The sequence below is a fragment of the Ambystoma mexicanum genome, unplaced genomic scaffold (genome assembly GCF_040938575.1).
Source record: "Ambystoma mexicanum isolate Mex_15411 unplaced genomic scaffold, UKY_AmexF1_1 Mex_scaf16, whole genome shotgun sequence".
Classification (NCBI taxonomy): domain Eukaryota; kingdom Metazoa; phylum Chordata; class Amphibia; order Caudata; family Ambystomatidae; genus Ambystoma; species Ambystoma mexicanum.
The window spans coordinates 2,517,368-2,535,239 of NW_027182391.1; the positions used below are offsets into that span (position 1 = coordinate 2,517,368).

A 17,872-nucleotide genomic window follows, 5' to 3' on the forward strand; every position below is an offset into this window, starting at 1 on the left:
ACACACATGCGCACTGCTGAGATACTGACCCTCAGAGCGCGCGCAGTGCTGAGATCCAGCTTTTTAGAGCATGCGTATTAAACGCATGAAGAGCCGGGCATGCGTACCTCGTGGAACTTACTGCGCATGCTCAAGGTCAAAGTCTGAGCCGAGGTCAAGTAGGCACAAGAAAAAGAAGAAACTGCGCATGCTCAAGGATCTCGAGGCATGCGCTGAGCGCTGAGAGAGAATCACCAGGATCATGAGACGCGCATGCGGATTTTTCCGAACGCTGAGACACTATTCACTAGAGCATGCGCACAAAAAAGGATAACAAGGGAGAGGGAGGGCACTATCTTCCTCTTGTCAGCTTGCTTTAATTCTAGTCACTAAACCTGCGCTGCATGCCGACATTACTAGGTAGTCATGTGTCAGCTGTTCAGCTCAGTTCCTTCATGGTGCAGTGCGTGCATGCATGCGTGTACTATTTGAGCACAACATATAATGTGTTACATTGGAAGGTGTTTCTCTGTTCATATGCACAGAGGTACAGAAGCTGTGACTTGCATAACAGACGAGTGCCTGGAGCCTCTTTATTGGACCCCCTACCTTCCTTCTCCTTGACCTATCACTGACCTTTGACACTGTTTATCACTGCACCCTCATAAGCATTGTGCAATTCCCCTTTGGCATTCACAGCACATCCCTCCATCCCCTCTTACCTGTCTTACCAGATCGTGCCAGAGCATGGTGAATTCATACAGATCTGTAATTATTAACAGTACAATCCTACTCTGCAAACACTTGAATTTCACAATTTCAAGCTCAAAACCTTTCTCTTTAAATAATAATTTGTTGAGCCTCAGGTGCAGGGGGCAGAAAAAGAGGCTGCATTGGTGGAAGCTAGCAGTATGTCAGAAATTATAATTGTGCAGGCGGTATGCCAATGTGGGTTGCATCACTGCAGGAACTGTGGAGAATTGTTTGGTGCATAATGCTCGGCACCTGGATGCCCACAGTCTTTGCCGCAGCATAAATACAATAATACTAATAATAATAATGCCATTTATACATTCCTGAATGCTGTTAAGATAACTCAGCAAATGAAGAGCTTGCTAGAGTTATCTGTGAAATATGCAGACACAGGTTCAAATCCTGGCAGGACCGAGCCCACCCTCCATCCATGCAATTTCAATTACACACTGAGTCCGAGAACTCTGACACTCTCTTGGATCTTGTTCTTTCCACTGGGACGAGTAGGCTGAGTGCCAGAGTGTTGACCACCCATTGACCACCATGATATTTCCACCAGGATGAGTGGGCTGAGGTTTAGAGTGACAACCACTCTCTTGGATCTTGACCTTTCCACTGGGTGCGGTATACTGAGTCTCAGAGTGTTGACCACCCTCTTGTATTTTGATCTTTCCACTGGGGAAAGTAGGCTGTGGGTCCGAGTGTTGACCACCCTTATTCACTGCCCCAGCACTGGGATGGGTAGGTGATACAGTCCCTGCTCCCCAGTCTGTTTCTCAGCCCCAGTGTGCTACTCCTAAGGTTCCTCTTACTGCATGCCGCCATAATCTGACTGCCCCGTTCTTTTGGCGCCGCGTTACCCGGAGCAGTCACGTGGTGGTATCATCTGTTGTGCTTGCAAGGTCACGCCCCCAACGTACACATAAGAGACGCTTTTGCCAGTGGAACGCTGCTTCCGATTGACTTTGCTCACTCTAACAGCTTGTGTTCTACTCTATACGTTATCCCTCCTGAATTATGCCTGTTCTTCCTGGACCTCCTTCTGCCTGCTGTGTACGCCTTACGTCCCACTACGTGGTGATGTAAGGTGCCAGTAAAATAAAGGCCCCACCTGCACTACGTGTGGGCAGTTCCGGGCGTACTTCACACCAGAGTGTTCGCGTCCTTCATTGCTCCCGCCGGAGCTGCGCAGTGAGGCCCAGGCGACCAGGGCCCCAGAAGTCCTACGGTCAGCCGACGCATCGGCTGAGGCCTGGGACTTAAAACTGGCGACGAGATAACGGGATACGCTGCATGCGACGCCCAATCAATAAAGCCCTCAGCACGGGCACAATTTTTGGAAGGACGTTGGGGGGCCCAACCCCCACACGAATTAAAAAAAAAATAATAATTTTTTCAATAATGATGACAGCATGAGAGAAGATCCTAGCATCGCCCACATGAACATCCTACCAGTGCATGGCACCAAGGGGGCCACCACAAGCTGGCCAATGTCCGGATGAACCAACAGCCTGCCACCTGCCACAGGAACTCCCACAGGAGTCAAGCACATCAAGGGAAAGGAAAGAAAGCTCGGACATCCACTGGCCACAAAAGGTGAGGGGTATTCCATGCATGTGAGCAGAAAGAGTCACCAGGTCACAGGAAAATGGCTACTGGCCTCTCCACTCCCAGGCCCGGCACACCATCGAGAATGGCAGACAACCTTTCGCCATCCACGCCACACACACGCTCACAAGGAGGCACGTCATTGGCGCTCTGCCCATTCGACCCATACACCGACCCCTCCTCTGTTGGTCCCCGGTGGCAGCTGTTGATCCAGATATTCGAGATGGCCATGGAATGAAAAGACATTACCACATCTCGCAAAATGAGGTCACACCTTCTCCTTAATGTCGGAGATGAGGTTCTATGCATATTCAACTCACTGGCGATAGCAGATGGCTCCGACATCTACCAACAAACCAAAGACGCCCTCACAGCCCACTTTTTGCCCCAGCTGAATCCAGACTATGAAACATTCATCTTCTGTACCACCATCCAGTCCGAGGACGAGACTCTTGACGCCTATCACACCAGACTACGGAAACTGGCAATCTCCTGCGAATTCGCCAACGTCAAAAAAGAAATCTGACGCCAGATCATCAATGGGATACACTTGGAGAAGCTAAGGAGAATGGTGCTAAGTGAAAAAGGCATATCTCTGACCAGAATCCTGGAACTCGGGCGCCAGAGGGAATTGTCACATGCCAGAGCAGCGCACATGGGCACGACCCTGCAGAAACTCCAACCGGCACTAATGATGGCGACAGTGGCCCAAATCACAAACCGCCAATACACGAGGGACGAGGCCAGTGGCAACAACTCCCCCACCCCCCGGTGCCAACCAAGAACCCCGGGACCCACTGAGTGTGGGTGGTGCAGAGGACCTCGCCATGAGAGACGAAATTGCCCGGCCCAAGGCACCACGTGTGGTGCATGTGGCAGAAAAGATCTTTATGCGAAGGTATGCAGATCGTCTGGGTCACCCCAATACCCCCAAACGTCTCAAGACAAAAACACAGGGAAGAAGAAGAAACAAGCCAGCGCCTGCCGAGTTGAGACTGTCAACTCGTCAACTGACGAGGAAGGGGACAACAATGTACAACCTCAGAAGGAAGCAGCAAACGAGCATTGGAGAAAGAGAAAAGGTATACCTGGACTCAGCACTGGACTACGGAGGGGTGACGCCCACGAAAAGACTGGGAAGACGCAAATGCCTGGTGGCCATTCAAGGCCAAGAAACGCAGATGACTATAGACACTGGGGCGTCCGTCAATGTCATGCCAATGACCGCATTCAAGAAACTACGACCCCCACCAATCCTGAACACAACGGACATGCTGCTGTTTGCATATGGGTGCAAAACTCCTCTGCCCAGAATAGGACGATTCCGAACGACCCGTAGCGGAGGTGACAAGTCACTGCAGTCCAAAATCTACATCGTGAACGCAGGAATTGAGTGTTTACTGAGCGGAGACGCAGCGGAGGACCTGGGGCTCATAAGTTTCATCTGTGAGGTAACAGATACACAGGACATTAACAGCATCCTGGGAAAATACCCGAACCTCCTAAAGGGCATTGGGTGCCTAAAAGGAAAGTCCATCAAACTTCACATTGATGAGTCTGTTCAACCGCGAGCAGTACGCCATCGAAGAACTCCGTTCCACATAAGAAAGCAGGTTGCGAAGGAACTCCAGGCACTCGAGAAAGCAGGCATCATTGAAGAGGTGACCGGACCAACACAGTGGGTGTCACCCATGGTCGTAACCAAGAAACCCAAACAACCGGGCAAGGTGAGAATATGCATTGACATGCGCCTCCCCAATGCAGCAATAAAGCGGGAGAGACACATCACCCCCACCCTCGATGAAATTATAGGGGACCTCACAGGATCGAAAATCTTCTCAAAAATCGACCTAAATGCGAGATATCACCAACTGAAACTCCACCGGGATTCCAGGTACATCACAACATTCTCTACCCACATAGGCTTGCGCAGATATAAACGATTCAGTTTCGAATTTCTTCTGCGGCCGAAGTGTTTCAGAAGACCCTCCAGGAGGTGATACGTGGCATCCCGGGGGTACTTAATGTCAGCGATAACATTCTCATCCATGCAGGGGACAAGGAAGAGCATGTACGACGACTCAACATGCTACTCAGCAGGCTAGAGAGTGCAGGCTTAACAATCCACAAGGACAAGTGTGAGTTCCTAAAGGAAGAGATCTCATTCTTCAGATATACATTTAACAGCGCAGGCATCTCTGCAGATCCTCAAAAAGTAGCAGACATCCGTGCTGCCTCACCCCCAACCACGCCAACAGAGGTATGCAGTTTCTTAGGGATGGCAACATACTGCGGGAGATTTATCCCTAACCTAGCCACGTTGTCTGAACCTCTGAGGGAGCTCACCAAGGCCAGCACAAAATGGGTCTGGAGCCCAACCTGCCAGGAAGCATTCGAACAGATCAAGGCCTCACTCTCGGCTGACACCACCATGGCATACTACAATCCAACATTGTTGACCGAATTATACATCGATGCCAGTTCGGTGGGTCTAGGGGCAATCCTAATCCAAGTAGAGACCACAGGAGAGTCGATGCCGATCGCTTACGCATCCCGCGCTGTGACACTGATGGAGCAACGGTACTCCCATATAGAAAAGGAAGCAATCGCAGTACTGTGTGGCGGCCGCCATTTTCACCTGTACTTGTACGGCCGAAATCTGAAGGCATACACGGACCACAAGCCACTCCTCCCCATATTCACAGGCTCATCATCGCACCCCCCAGCCAGAATAGGGAAGTGACACCTCCACCTACAACAGTATGACTTTGAGTTGGCATACCACCCTGGCAGCGGAAACCCAGCAGATTTTCTGTCCAGGCACCCAAGAGCAGCCACGCCAGGGGAGATACACATAGCTGAGGAAATGGAGGAACACATCTGCAACGTGGTTCACACGATGAAACCAAGAGCTATCGGCATCGAAGACAATGCGGAGGCCACGCAAGGCGACCCATGCTGTGATCTGGTAAAAAACACAATCATCTCTGGTGAATGGAAATCCTTCCTAAGGAATATTCACAATCGCACTGCCGAAGCCAAAGAATTCCTCGCTGGCATGTTCGCAGTGAGACAAGACCTATCAATCACGGAGCAAGGGCTCATACTAAGAGGGACCCGAATAGTCATCCCCGCAAGCATGCAGGACAGAGTCGTAGCTTTAGCACACGAAGGCCACCAGGGTATGGTAAGAACCAAGGCCCGGATCAGACACTGCTTATGGTTACCCTGCATCAACGAAAAAAAGTGGAGCAGCTGATCACAACATGCCTCTCATGTCAAATCACGGGTGCCCCGCCGAATCCCACACCAATACTGTCGGCAGAGCGAGGTTCCTCCAGATGGGACGCAATCAGCGTCGATTTCTGCGAGATACAGGAGGGCACGTACCTGTTAGTGGCAATTGATGATCACTCCAGATACCCAGAGCTTGAAATCGTATCCTCCACAGCAGCAGAGGCAGTCATACCGGCCATAGAAAAAATGTTCGCCATTCATGGCCTCCCACGGCGGATCCAGAACGACAATGGACCACCGTTCCACAGCGATGAATTCAAGAAGTATCTAGCCGAGCTCAACCTTCATTACCATCACATAATGCCGAGATGGCCACAGGCTAACAGAGACGTGGAGAGGTTCATGCGAACCCTCAATAAAGTACTGCGCCTTTCTCATGTCAACTCATGCTCCTGGAGGGTGGACTTATACAGGTTCCTAAGAAACTTCAGAGTGACGCCCCACACACCACAGGGATACCACCGGCGGACATCATGTATGGAGCCATAATCAATTTGTACATCCCACATCATCCGAGCAGGGGTAGGGACACGTATGACAGGGCGAGAACCGAACAAAGAAGGACTGTGGCAAACGAACACATGAGCACCAAGAGACACGCCAGGAAGTCAAATCACTGAGTCGGTGATCAGGTAGTAATGGTGAGGAACCCATCCAAGTCAAAGCTGGACACCCAATACGACTCCGTCCAATGGACCATAACACAAAGGCGAGGGACCATGATAACAGCCACAAGGGGACAAAGACAGGTCACAAGAAATGCATCATGGTTTAAGAGAGTACCAAGAGATCTGTGCAATGATGGAGAGCAGCAACCAGCGGAAGAGGAAGATCCACAAATTGAGGAAGAGCATCACTATCAGGAAGGAGAAGCCACCATGGAAGGCAAAACGGAAGAGCTGCCGAGCGAACTAGAGGTGGCAGAGATGAACAATGAAGGTGAGCAACCCAATGGGAGTCAAGGGATAGCCCCCAGGGATGGACGGTATGCTCTAAGAACTGCGCCCAGACCCCCTGAAAGACTCAAAGACTATGGGCCTCATTACACGGATGGCGGTAGGGATTTACCGGTACCGGTAAAATACCGGTACCGGTAAATCCTTACCGCCTTACTACGAGGTCCCTTTGCGGGTTGGGGGATTTAACGCCTGCTTTTTGCAGGCATTAAAATCCAACCCGCTAAGGGACCTCAGAGCTAATTACGGCACCGCAAAATTGCGGTGCCGTAATTAGCGCCTTCCCCATTCCCATAGAGCCCTATGGGGCAGAAATGGGAATGGGGAAGGGCAATGGTGGAAGGGGGATTTACCGCCCCTCCAACCTTGGAATGGGGCGGTAAATCCCTTTTCCTCCAAGGCGGAGCCGGTATTTTACCGGCATGAGCCATGGCGCTAATAGCGCCATGGCTCACCGCCTACCGTGTAATGAGGCCCTAGGAATGGTAACAGCCCAGCCCCCGAGGCATCATAAAGTACAGTTTTGGAACATTGTTTAATAGATAGTATGTTTGTTAATGTTTTGTTGGGAAAAAAGGAGGAATGTTGTGTACGCCTTACGTCCCGCTATGCGGTGTTGTAAGGTGCCAGTAAAGTAAAGGCCCTGCCCCCGCTACGCGTGGTCAGTTCGGGCGCACTTCACACCAGAGTGTCTGTGTCCTTCATTGCTTCCGCCGGAGCTGAGCAGCGAGGCCCTGGCGACCAGGTCCACAGAAGTCGCCAGGGCCTTAACACTGGGACTTAACACTGCCTACTGTTGAAGCTCAATTGATCCCGCTGTGTACCGACCTTTGCCTGCTTGTGGACTGTCTCTCACCTGCCACTTTGTTATTGCCTGCCCTGCTGTGAACCGACCTTTGCCTGCTTACGGACTGCTTCTTGCCTCATTGCTTCAACGCATCGGAATCCTCATTGCGACCGGAAACAACATGCGCTTTCCTGATGCTCTGCTGTTTCTTCTGCAGCGCAGCACCCCGACACTAGAGCGACCCTCGTGCCACCCGGGTAAGTCTTCCCTACTAACTTTCCCATTTTTTTATTGTATATCTTTCGTTGTTGCTTACTCTACCCACCAGATTCCCATATCATACATGCCAACCCTCCCGATTTAGACGGGAGACTCCCGATTTTTAGGTGAAAAATATTGCTATTTTTCACAGTCTCCCATCTAAAATAACTGTAGCCCCAATGCATTCCTATGGGGAAATATGCCTCTCCCGATTTCCCTGTGGAAATCTCCCTCCCAGGTGCATCTGAATGTTGGCATGTATGCCATATCCAGTTCCTTGTCAATACCACAAGTTAAGAGCCATTCTATTTCTCTCTATTGTGTGGGTAGTTAAGAGTACCTTGTTCTTTCTAGGCTCCTGGCCTCCAGACCAAGAGGTCATCTATCCTGAACCTCAAGTCCTTCATTCAGGGTAATTATAGAGTCTGCCCAGTTGTTTTATACTGAGATTCTGTCTCTCATTAACCACTGTCTAATTTCCTTTACAGCTTGGGTAATACTGGTGTGTTCTCCCTGCTCTTTCATTCGATCCACACTTCTGTCTGGTTAGTACTGCTATCAGCAGAGAGGTGCATCCAGAGAAAGAGCTCCCTCAGGTGAGGAGGCCTGGGTTAAGGAATAACTCAGGCGCTTCAATCAAGCTAACCAGACCAGGATTCAGCTTCACTTCCACTTGGCTCCCTGTTGGTCTAGTCGGTGAGTAACAGTAGGCTGATAGTATTCTTTATTCTATGGCTCCCTCCCGGGTCTTCTGCTATTCCCGTTACCTTTGTTCCTATGGGTTGGCGTCACCAGGCCTGCTCGCAGGATCAGGGCTTTACTCCTCATCAGGATTGCTTCTGCTTGCGATTTGGTTTCTTCTTGCCTGCGGCTCCACGGGATGAACGATACAACCATCTCGGCAATTCACCACTCACGGGTCATGCCACACCTCTTAACTGTTTTTTTGTTGTTGTAAGGGTTTCCTTCCCCTATAGTGTTCAGCCCTCAGCATGTGTGGTGTCTTCTCCTAAAGACGTTGCCTTGAGAGGGCTGGGCTCCCCTTGATAAGTTTGGGCTTGGCTAAATAATGCTTGGCTTGCCTTGAAAAGGATGGGCTTGCCTTAATATGGTTGAGCTTGTCTCGATAGGGCTGAGATTGCCCTGATAGGGATAAACGTACGTTAATCGGGTTGTTCCTACCTTAATAGTGCTAAGCTCACCTTGATAAGGCTGGGCATGCCATGATTGGGCTGAGCTTGCTGTCATTGGGCTGTGCTTGCTGTGGCTGGGCATAGCAGCTCTAGGGATACCTGTGAGGATTATCATTGCCCCCTTGAAAGGATCACTGTGAGGATTTTGACTGCTCCCCCTAGAGTATGATTGCTCCCTGAGAAGAAAAGATTTCAATTGGACCCAGGGTGGGAAACCTGTGAGAATTAGCATTGCCCCCCTCAAAGGGATCACAATGAGGATTCGATTACACCCAAGGTAAGTGGTATATCTGGGAGAATCAACATTGCCCCATTGCAATGATCAATGTGAGGCTTTTGATTGCTCCCACTAGGAACGCCTTGAAACACTTGTGTATAGGCGTGTTATAAATGCCATATCATATCATATCCCTGTGAAGAGTAGTATTGCTCCCTGAGAAGAGACGATTGTGATTGCACCAAGGGTGGGGCACCTGTGAGGATTATCATTGCCCCCTCAAAGGGATCACAATGAGGATTCTGATTGCACCCAGGGTGGGATACCTGTGAGGATAATTACTGCCTCCTTGAAGAGTTTACTATGAGGATTCTGATAGATCCAACTAGCTACATGGATTGAGACGGACCACTTTGATAGCCCAAGAGGGGGATTAGATAGATCAGGTGACTGCTTTTTGGCCCTTACTGTAGAAATTAGACAGTAGGGGGCAATACACTCTATATACTAATCTGGGGGATAAGGACGCCTGGGCGAAGGTGGAAATGGCTTTATCAAGACGAGAGCGAGGGATGGCCCTTGAATCTTCTCCAGGAGGTAGAGTGCTCTTTCAGCATCTGTGACAACTGGGCATTCATCTAGCACTTCATGTTGCACTGTTGGGACTCCCCAAACATCTTGCGCTTCACAATACCAGAATACCAGATGGGTCTTTATTTAGATATCAGGATCATCAGCATTCAGGGGTGGCCTCTGGTTTCTCAGAATTTAGTATTCAGGTCTCTCCCACACCTCTGGTTTCTCAACAGTCGCATCGCTTCCACACCTCTGGTTTCTTGGCACTAATTTTCAGCACTCTCCCAGACCTCTGGCCTCCAAGCATTTAGTTTGCAGGTCTTCTATAGACATCTTGTTTGTCAGCATTCACTTGTTGGGTCTCTTCAAGACCACTGGCGGTAGTCACACCCTTGTACCAGGGTCCAGGATGCAAATAGGATCTCCAACAAAGTGGCCTCCTTGTACCATGTGAGCAGGTATAACTTGACAGAGATCAGCTGGTTTACTGCTGCCACTGCTAGTATCAACCAACCTATTTCATAATGTTTCAGCAATGCATGTATTGTGTTGCCCCTTCTGATAGGCTGGGAGTGCCGGGGTGATGTGTCATTTATTTGGGTTGGGCTATTTCCATAGTTTCCCTTAACTGAACCCCAAAACCTGTAACCAGCAACTTCTCGTCAATGGTAAATTGCAGTATTAGTCTCGCCTGGCAGTTCTGTGTTATAAGTGCAATGCAATGTTGGCAAAGTCATGGATTTCTGCTTGCCTCCCTAGATGTTGTCACTTCTTCCCATGATGCCAGGGTAGTGAGGCCGCTACCTCGGGGTGGCATAATGAGGGAGGATCTCATGGGAAGGGGCTCCCCCCATGGGAAGAGGGATGACCATCTATGGTATGGCCTTGGACAGCACACCAAACCCACACCCCCTCACTCTCCTCTATATCTCCTGAGAAATCTGTATCTAGTAAAGTGATGTATTATTGCAATACTCAAGACCTTGTCGATCTTGAAAGTACTGGGATGAAAAAGGACATCCCAGACTTAAGTGGATCTAGGAGTGAGATGAGTTGGCCACGCGGATCCATGAAGATCACACCCAGAGGCAGAAGGAGGACTTGCCCTTTAAGTCAAACCAATACTTCAATCTTGGTATAGAGTTTGATAAGGGACTAGAACCGTTGTCAAATCCAGCCAAAGGAGGCAGCAGGTGTATGTGATCTCCAACGTGGAAGATCTGTATCCTGTTCAGAAGGTGACACGGAGCAGGGAATGCTGGCAAGGAGATGCAAGAGTTCCTGGAGGGCTTGTCATGAGTGGAGCCATGACAAGAGCTCAGGAGCAGGGAAGCTGAGCTGCACAACACCCAGAGATGCCAGACAACCATTGCAGCAGCAGTTGAAAGCCCAGAGAAGCAGTGTCCATCCCCAGGAAGTCCTGTCAAGGTACCAAGACCCTAAGCAAAGTAACTGGTGGTACGGGAAGACTGGCTGGGGTAAAGGGACAGTCACCAAGCAGACACAGGCTGCACCCTCGGGGACTGGTAGTAACAGCCAGCTACAAACTCAACAGAGGGGCAAGAAGGTGCTGGGGTGTCATGCAAAATACTCGCCAAGGGGACAGAAAAAACCCACCAATGGAAAGGACTGGTCTGGGGCTCACACTGAACCCAAGAGAAAGATCCACGTCATCTTCCTCATGGCAGTACTTGGCAGGGGAGTGAAGCAAGTCTGCCAAAATGCAATAATAGTGAAATACAGGCCTGGGACCCGCACCTAAATCGAGAGATACAAGTCATCTTCCTCATGGCAGTACTTGGCAGGGGAGTGAAGCAAGTCTGCCAAAGTGCAAGAATAGTGAAATACAGGCCTGGGATCGGCACCTAAATCGAGAGATACAAGTCATATTCCTCATGGCAGTACTTGGCAGGGGAGTGAAGCAAGTCTGCCAAAGTGCAAGAATAGTGAAATACAGGCCTGGGACCGGCACCTAAATCGAGAGATACAAGCCATCTTCCTCATGGCAGTACTTGGCAGGGGAGTGAAGCAAGTCTGCCAAAGTGCAAGAATAGTGAAATACAGGCCTGGGACCCGCACCTAAATCGCGAGATACAAGTCATCTTCCTCATGGCAGTACTTGGCAGGGGAGTGAAGCAAGTCTGCCAAAGTGCAAGAATAGTGAAATACAGGCCTGGGACCGGAACCTAAATCGAGAGATACAAGTCGTCTTCCTCGTGGCAGTACTTGGCAGGGGAGTGAACCAAGTCTGCCAAAGTGCAAGAATAGTGAAATACAGGCCTGGGACCCGCACCTAAATCGAGAGATACAAGTCGTCTTCCTCGTGGCAGTACTTGGCAGGGGAGTGAACCAAGTCTGCCAAAGTGCAAGAATAGTGAAATACAGGCCTGGGACCCGCACCAAAATCGAGAGATACAAGTCGTCTTCCTCGTGGCAGTACTTGGCAGGGGAGTGAACCAAGTCTGCCAAAGTGCAAGAATAGTGAAATACAGGCCTGGGACTGGCACCTAAATCGAGAGATACAAGTCGTCTTCCTCATGGCAGTACTTGGCAAGGGAGTGAAGCAAGTCTGCCAAAGTGCAAGAATAGTGAAATACAGGCCTGGGACCCGCACCTAAATCAAGAGATTCAAGTCATCTTCCTCATGGCAGTATTTGGCAGGGGAGTGAACCAAGTCTGCCAAAGTGCAAGAATAGTGAAATACAGGCCTGGGACCCGCACCAAAATCACGAGAGAGATACAAGTCATCTTCCTCATGGCAAGTCATCTTCCTCAAGGCAGAGTAGTATACCAAGTGGGCCAAAGTCAAGAAATGGGGAGACCGGGGTCAGGGAACTTCACTGCATTTTGATATGTAATTGTGTCCTAGAGGACGGATCAAAGATACCAGGGGAAGGGAGTAATTCACCCTGGTTTTGTTCAACTGTAAAACATAAGATACGAGCAGAAGGGAGTCATTCTCCTGCTAGCTTGTAGTCTGAACACGTACACCTACCCGGTCAGAGTACAGAAATCCATCTTAACAAATTGGTGTACAGCGGTAGGATAGGACTGAAGGTATCCAGTATTGCACACTAGTGAAGGCATTTCAGATTATCCCTACCCAGGACACATAGTAACTTATTAGTGATAACTGTAAAGGCCATAGACCTATCTAGAATAATGAAAACAATTACCAATATAACCTTAAATGCTCCAAAGTCTGAAACATTGAGAATGTTGTGAATGGAGCGAGGCTTCCCTGCTGAAGGTACAAAGGGTGAAATGATCCAGAGGATCATGGATTGGCAAGAGCTGCAACTTGAAGCCATTACCACAGATGAGAGTGCAGAAGGAGGTGAGGCTGCTCTCACTGACAGATCCGACAGTTCTGTTGCTTCACTCATCCGTGGTATCCAGGAAGATAGAGATGATGTGTTGTCCCAAGTTTCCTCGGCCAGCTCTGATGCTGAGGCCATGTTGGAATTCAAGAAGCAAGAGCTGTTGTTTAAGCATAAGGAGCTTGAATTTCACATGGCTAAGCTGAAGGTAGAGCAGGCAGAAAATCAGAAGGACGGGGAACACCAGTTGGAACTAGCCATGCTTCAGGTTTCAAATGGGTCCGAGGGATCTGGACATGGGTCTGGGTCCTCCTCTCATCCAAGGTTTCCTAAAGATCTGCTCAGTGTGTATGGTGAGAAGAATGACTTTATAAATGCTGATAAAATTCCATGGTTGCTCAGCAGACTACTCCATTCTGGCTGCAGTGCTATTATGGAGATGTCAAAAGCTGAAAGAGTAGATTTTGAAGCAAATTCTAATTTTAAAGTTTGGGAAGAATCCTGGCCAAAACTTGAAGAGGTTCAGAGAGTACAAAAGGAAAGACGTTAGTACTTGGGTGTCATATGTGACTGATTCTTTAAAGAACCTGACTGGCTGGGTTGAAGGCTATAGGGTCTCCACCTTTAAGGGTATGATTGATATGTCTTGTCATGCTTAAACCTATTTTTGCATCTTGTACTCCTGAGCTTAAGCAGCATTTGGTAGATTCAAAGAGTTAGATCCTAAGAAGCTGGCCATAGCAGCAGATTTGTGGGTGTCACATAGCGTGTCCCATAAGGACAAGACTCATCCTGGTAAGCAGGAGGAGAGGAAAAAGTCCAAAGATAAGTAAGTTGGAGATCTGATAAAACATCCTCCCAAAAGAGCCAGAAAAAGAAATGTAAGAGTAAGTCACAGGATAATGCACAGGGTAGTGGAAGTTATCCTTCCAAACAGAACGCTGGTTACAGTAAGCCTCCCTATGTCCCAAGACCCAGTGGATCTTGCGTGGCTTGTGGAGCATGTGACCATGTGAAGGGGGACCCCATATGTAAGGCTAAACCTTTGGGGTTCACTCTGCGAATCTGGCCTTCTCCTCCTATGAGGAAGAAGAGATCACAGGGGCAGAAGGAGACCATAGGAGGTTGGTGGTTCCCCTTGCTGTGAGACCCTTCTTCTTGCATTTGGTGCATGAAGGCCCCCCTGCTGGTCACCTTGGCATCAAGAGAACCAAGCAAAGTGTATCCATGCATTTCTATTGGCCCAAGATGAGGGTGCAAGTAGAAGGTCACTGCAGGAGCTGTGCCACATGCCAGTTATCTAGGAAAAGTGGCACAACAATCCAAGCTCCACTGGTACCGCTCCCAGTTGTGGGAATACCATTTGAGAGGGTAGAGATTGACAGATTTGGTCCCCTTGGCCCCCAAACATCCTCAGGCAATATATGTTTACCCTGGTTCTGGTCGACCATGCCACCGGGTATCCTGAAGGCATCACATAAAAAACTGTGCCAAGTTAGTTGCAAAAGCTTTATTTGGCATATTTACTAGGGTTGGCTTCCCTAAAGAGGTTGTGTCTGATAGGGGCAGCAACTTTATGTCGACGTATATTCAGGCCATGTGGGAGGAATGTGATGTCACCTATAAGTTTTCATCCGCATACCACCCACAAACCAATGGTCCAGTTGAGCGTTTTACAGGACCCTTCTTGAAGATCCCTAAAGAAGAAAATTGGATCTTTTTTAAACATGCTTACTGTTTGCCTACAAAGAGGTACCTCTGGAAGTGTTGGCTTTAGCCCCTTTGAGCTTCTGTTGGGTCACCCTGTGAGGAGACAATTAGCAATAGTCAATGAGGGGTGGGAGATGCCCACTCCCCCTGTCACTACCAATGTAGTAGACTATGTGGTAGGGCCCAGAAAGAGGATGGGACTCCTGATGGGTCTGGCAAGTGAGAAACTGAAGGTAAGGCAAGCACTGGTGAAACATTGGTATGACCAGAAAGCTGCCCTCATCAATTTCACACCAGGTCAGCAGGTCCTGATCATGAATCCCATAAGGCTGTAAGTGGACCTTGGAAGGGCGGAACAAGCTCCAAAAGTGTTCCATGTAAATAGACTGAAGGCTTTCATCCCAAGAGTTGAAATTGCTGCACTGCTGTTGGCTGCAGATGTTGAGTAGGAGGAGTCAGAACCTCTTCCTGACCTGTTCAGGGCAGTCCTTCAGACAGCTCAATTGAGGGTGTCAAAGTGTCCCCTCACCTGACCTCTGTTCAGCAAGAAGAGGTGAAAAGTTTGCTGAGACAGTTTCCCCCTTGTTTTCACATGCTTCTTGTTTGACCTCTTAGGGCAAACATGACATTGACACAGAAGATAGTGTACCTACTAAAAGTAGGGGATACAGAATGTCAGACAAAGTAAGGTCTTACATTAAGACAGAGGTCAACAAAATGTTGGATTTGGGGTGATTGAACCCTCCAGTAGTCCTTGGTCCAGCACTGTGGTTTTGGTTCCAAAGTTAGGTACCTCTGAGCTGAGGTTCTGTGTGGATTACAGGGCTATAAATGCTGTCACTGTGACAGATGCACACCCCTTGCCTGGAACAGATGAGCTGGTGGATAATGTGGGTGCCTCCAAATACTGCAGCATATTTGACATCACTGGAGGCTATTGGTAAATAGCTCTGGCAGAACAAGGGAAGGAGAAGACAGTGTTCTCAATACCAGAGGATCTTTATCAGTTCTGGGTAATGCCTTCTGGGTTGAAGAATGCACATGCCACTTTCCAGATGCTTGTGAATCATGTCCTTAATGGGTTGGATGAATTCTGTCTTGCATATCTGGATGATATAGCAGTTTTCAGTGCCACCTGGGAGGATATCATGTGGAACACCCTAGGATTGTGTTACAGGCTCTTCACAAGGCCCACTTGACCATAAAGGCCAGTAAGTGCCAGACTGGACAAGGTTCAGTGGTCTACCATGAGCATGAGGTAGGTGGAGGGAGGTTACAGCCTCTACCCAGTAAAGTACAAGCAGTACAAGACTGGCCTACCCCCACTACACAAACCCAAGTGAGAGCCTTTTTAGGACTCACTGGGTACTACAGAAATTTCATGGCAGACTATGGGCCTCATTACACGGTAGGCGGTAAGGGTTTACCGGTACCGGTAAGGGCACCGGTACCAGTAAACCCTTACCGCCTTACTACGAGGTCCCTTTGCGGGTCCTCCCTTAACGCCTGTTTTTTCCAGGCGTTAAGGACGGGACCCGCAAAGGGACCTCAGAGCTAATTACGGTACCGCAATTTGCGGTACCGGAATTAGCACCTTCCCCATTCCCATTATGCCCTATGGGGCAAAAATGGGAATGGGAAAGGGTAAATGGGGATTGGGGAATTACCGCCCCCGCTCACCTTGGAGTAGGGCGGTAATTCCGCCATCCTCCAAGGCGGACTCGGTACGGTACCGGCGGCAACCATGGCGCTAATAGCGCCATGGTTACCGCCTACCGTGTAATGAGGCCCTATGTCACCATAGCTGCCCCTCTGACTGCTCTCGTCTCTCCTAAGAAACCCAAGAAGGTAACTTGGTCTGAAGAGTGTGGGAAGGCCTTCAATGGCTTAAAACACCTGTTCTCAGGGGCCCTGATTAACAAAGACCTTTGATTGTGCAGACAGATGCCTCTGACACTGGGATAGGAGCTGTACTATCACAAGTAGATGAGAAGGGTACGGAACGCCTTATTGACTTCATTAGTCGACAGCTTAAGGACAGAGAGCTCATGTGGTCCACGGTAGAGAAAGAATGTTTCTCTGTTGTGTGGGCCCTAGGGAATCTGAGGTCCTACCTCTATGGGACCCACTTCACTGTGCAAACTGACCATAAGCCCATACAGTGGCTAATGAACATGAAGGGAGAGAATCCAAAGTTCCTCAGGTGGTCCATAAGCCTTAAAGGCTTTGACTTCACTGTTGAGAATAGGCCAGGTGTCCAACATAGCAATTCTGATGGGTTTTCCAGAATGTTTAATCGAACTGAACATGAGACTCATCCAGGGGTGGATTAATTCCCCCTGTCCTTGGTCTGGGAGGTTTGAGTGTTAGGAAGGATTCCCATTTATGCGAAGTTTTCCCTCCAGTTGTGTATCCTCCAATCTTTTTGCTGCGGTTTAACACCATAGTCTGACTTTGCCAGTGGAGCACAGCCTTCTTCTGCTCTTCACTGGCCTTTTCGCTCCCTTTGTTATTGGGAAATTGACATGCCCTTAAAGACAGTGGGCCTCATTACGAATGTTGCAGTAAGGCAACAACGGCGCCAGTAGTGCTTCCGGCGCCGTTGTTGCCATGCCGCAACATTACGAGTTTTCTCACGGGGCCGACCAGGCGTGCAGAGCGGCACCCGTGAGCAAACCAGGATTGTAGCAACGATATGACTGGTACCGCTTCTACCATCCTCCCCATTACCATTGAGCCCTATGTGTGCTCAAATGGGAATGGGGACGTACCATGTCCGGGTCCCACGAAAGGGAATTTCCGTGCCCTCCAAGGTCGGAATGGCCCAGTAAGTCCTCTTTTCCGGGACCCGGACCCAAGTTTGGGGATAGCCATGCCCTTGTTAAGGGCATGGCTACCTCCAAACTTGTAATGAAGCCCAGTCAGTACTGGGAGACTTTGTTTAAACTTTTCTGCAGAATGTTACAAGTGCACAGTGTACCTTACAGTACAGTCCTCCTGTCCTTTCTCAGGGCCCTAGACACCTTCGAAGGATTTTTTTAGGAGAAGGCCGGATGTGCCTTGGACAGGGCTGGTGGCAGCTTATCCTTTCATGTATTTCAACCCTTTCTGGCCATGTCAACCGGGGCAGTCCTTATTTGGGCATGCATTTTCCCGCAAAAGCACCAAGCTTTCACTGGCTTCTGCATGCCTTGTGTGTGTGCCCCCAGGATGTG

The 17,872-nt window shown here is 49.3% G+C and overlaps 1 pseudogene; it reads right to left on the reverse strand.

Annotated features, from left to right (window-relative positions):
• LOC138554397 (zinc finger protein 850-like) overlaps positions 1-17,872 on the reverse strand; it is a 225,070-nt pseudogene that overhangs the window by 94,631 nt on the left and 112,567 nt on the right.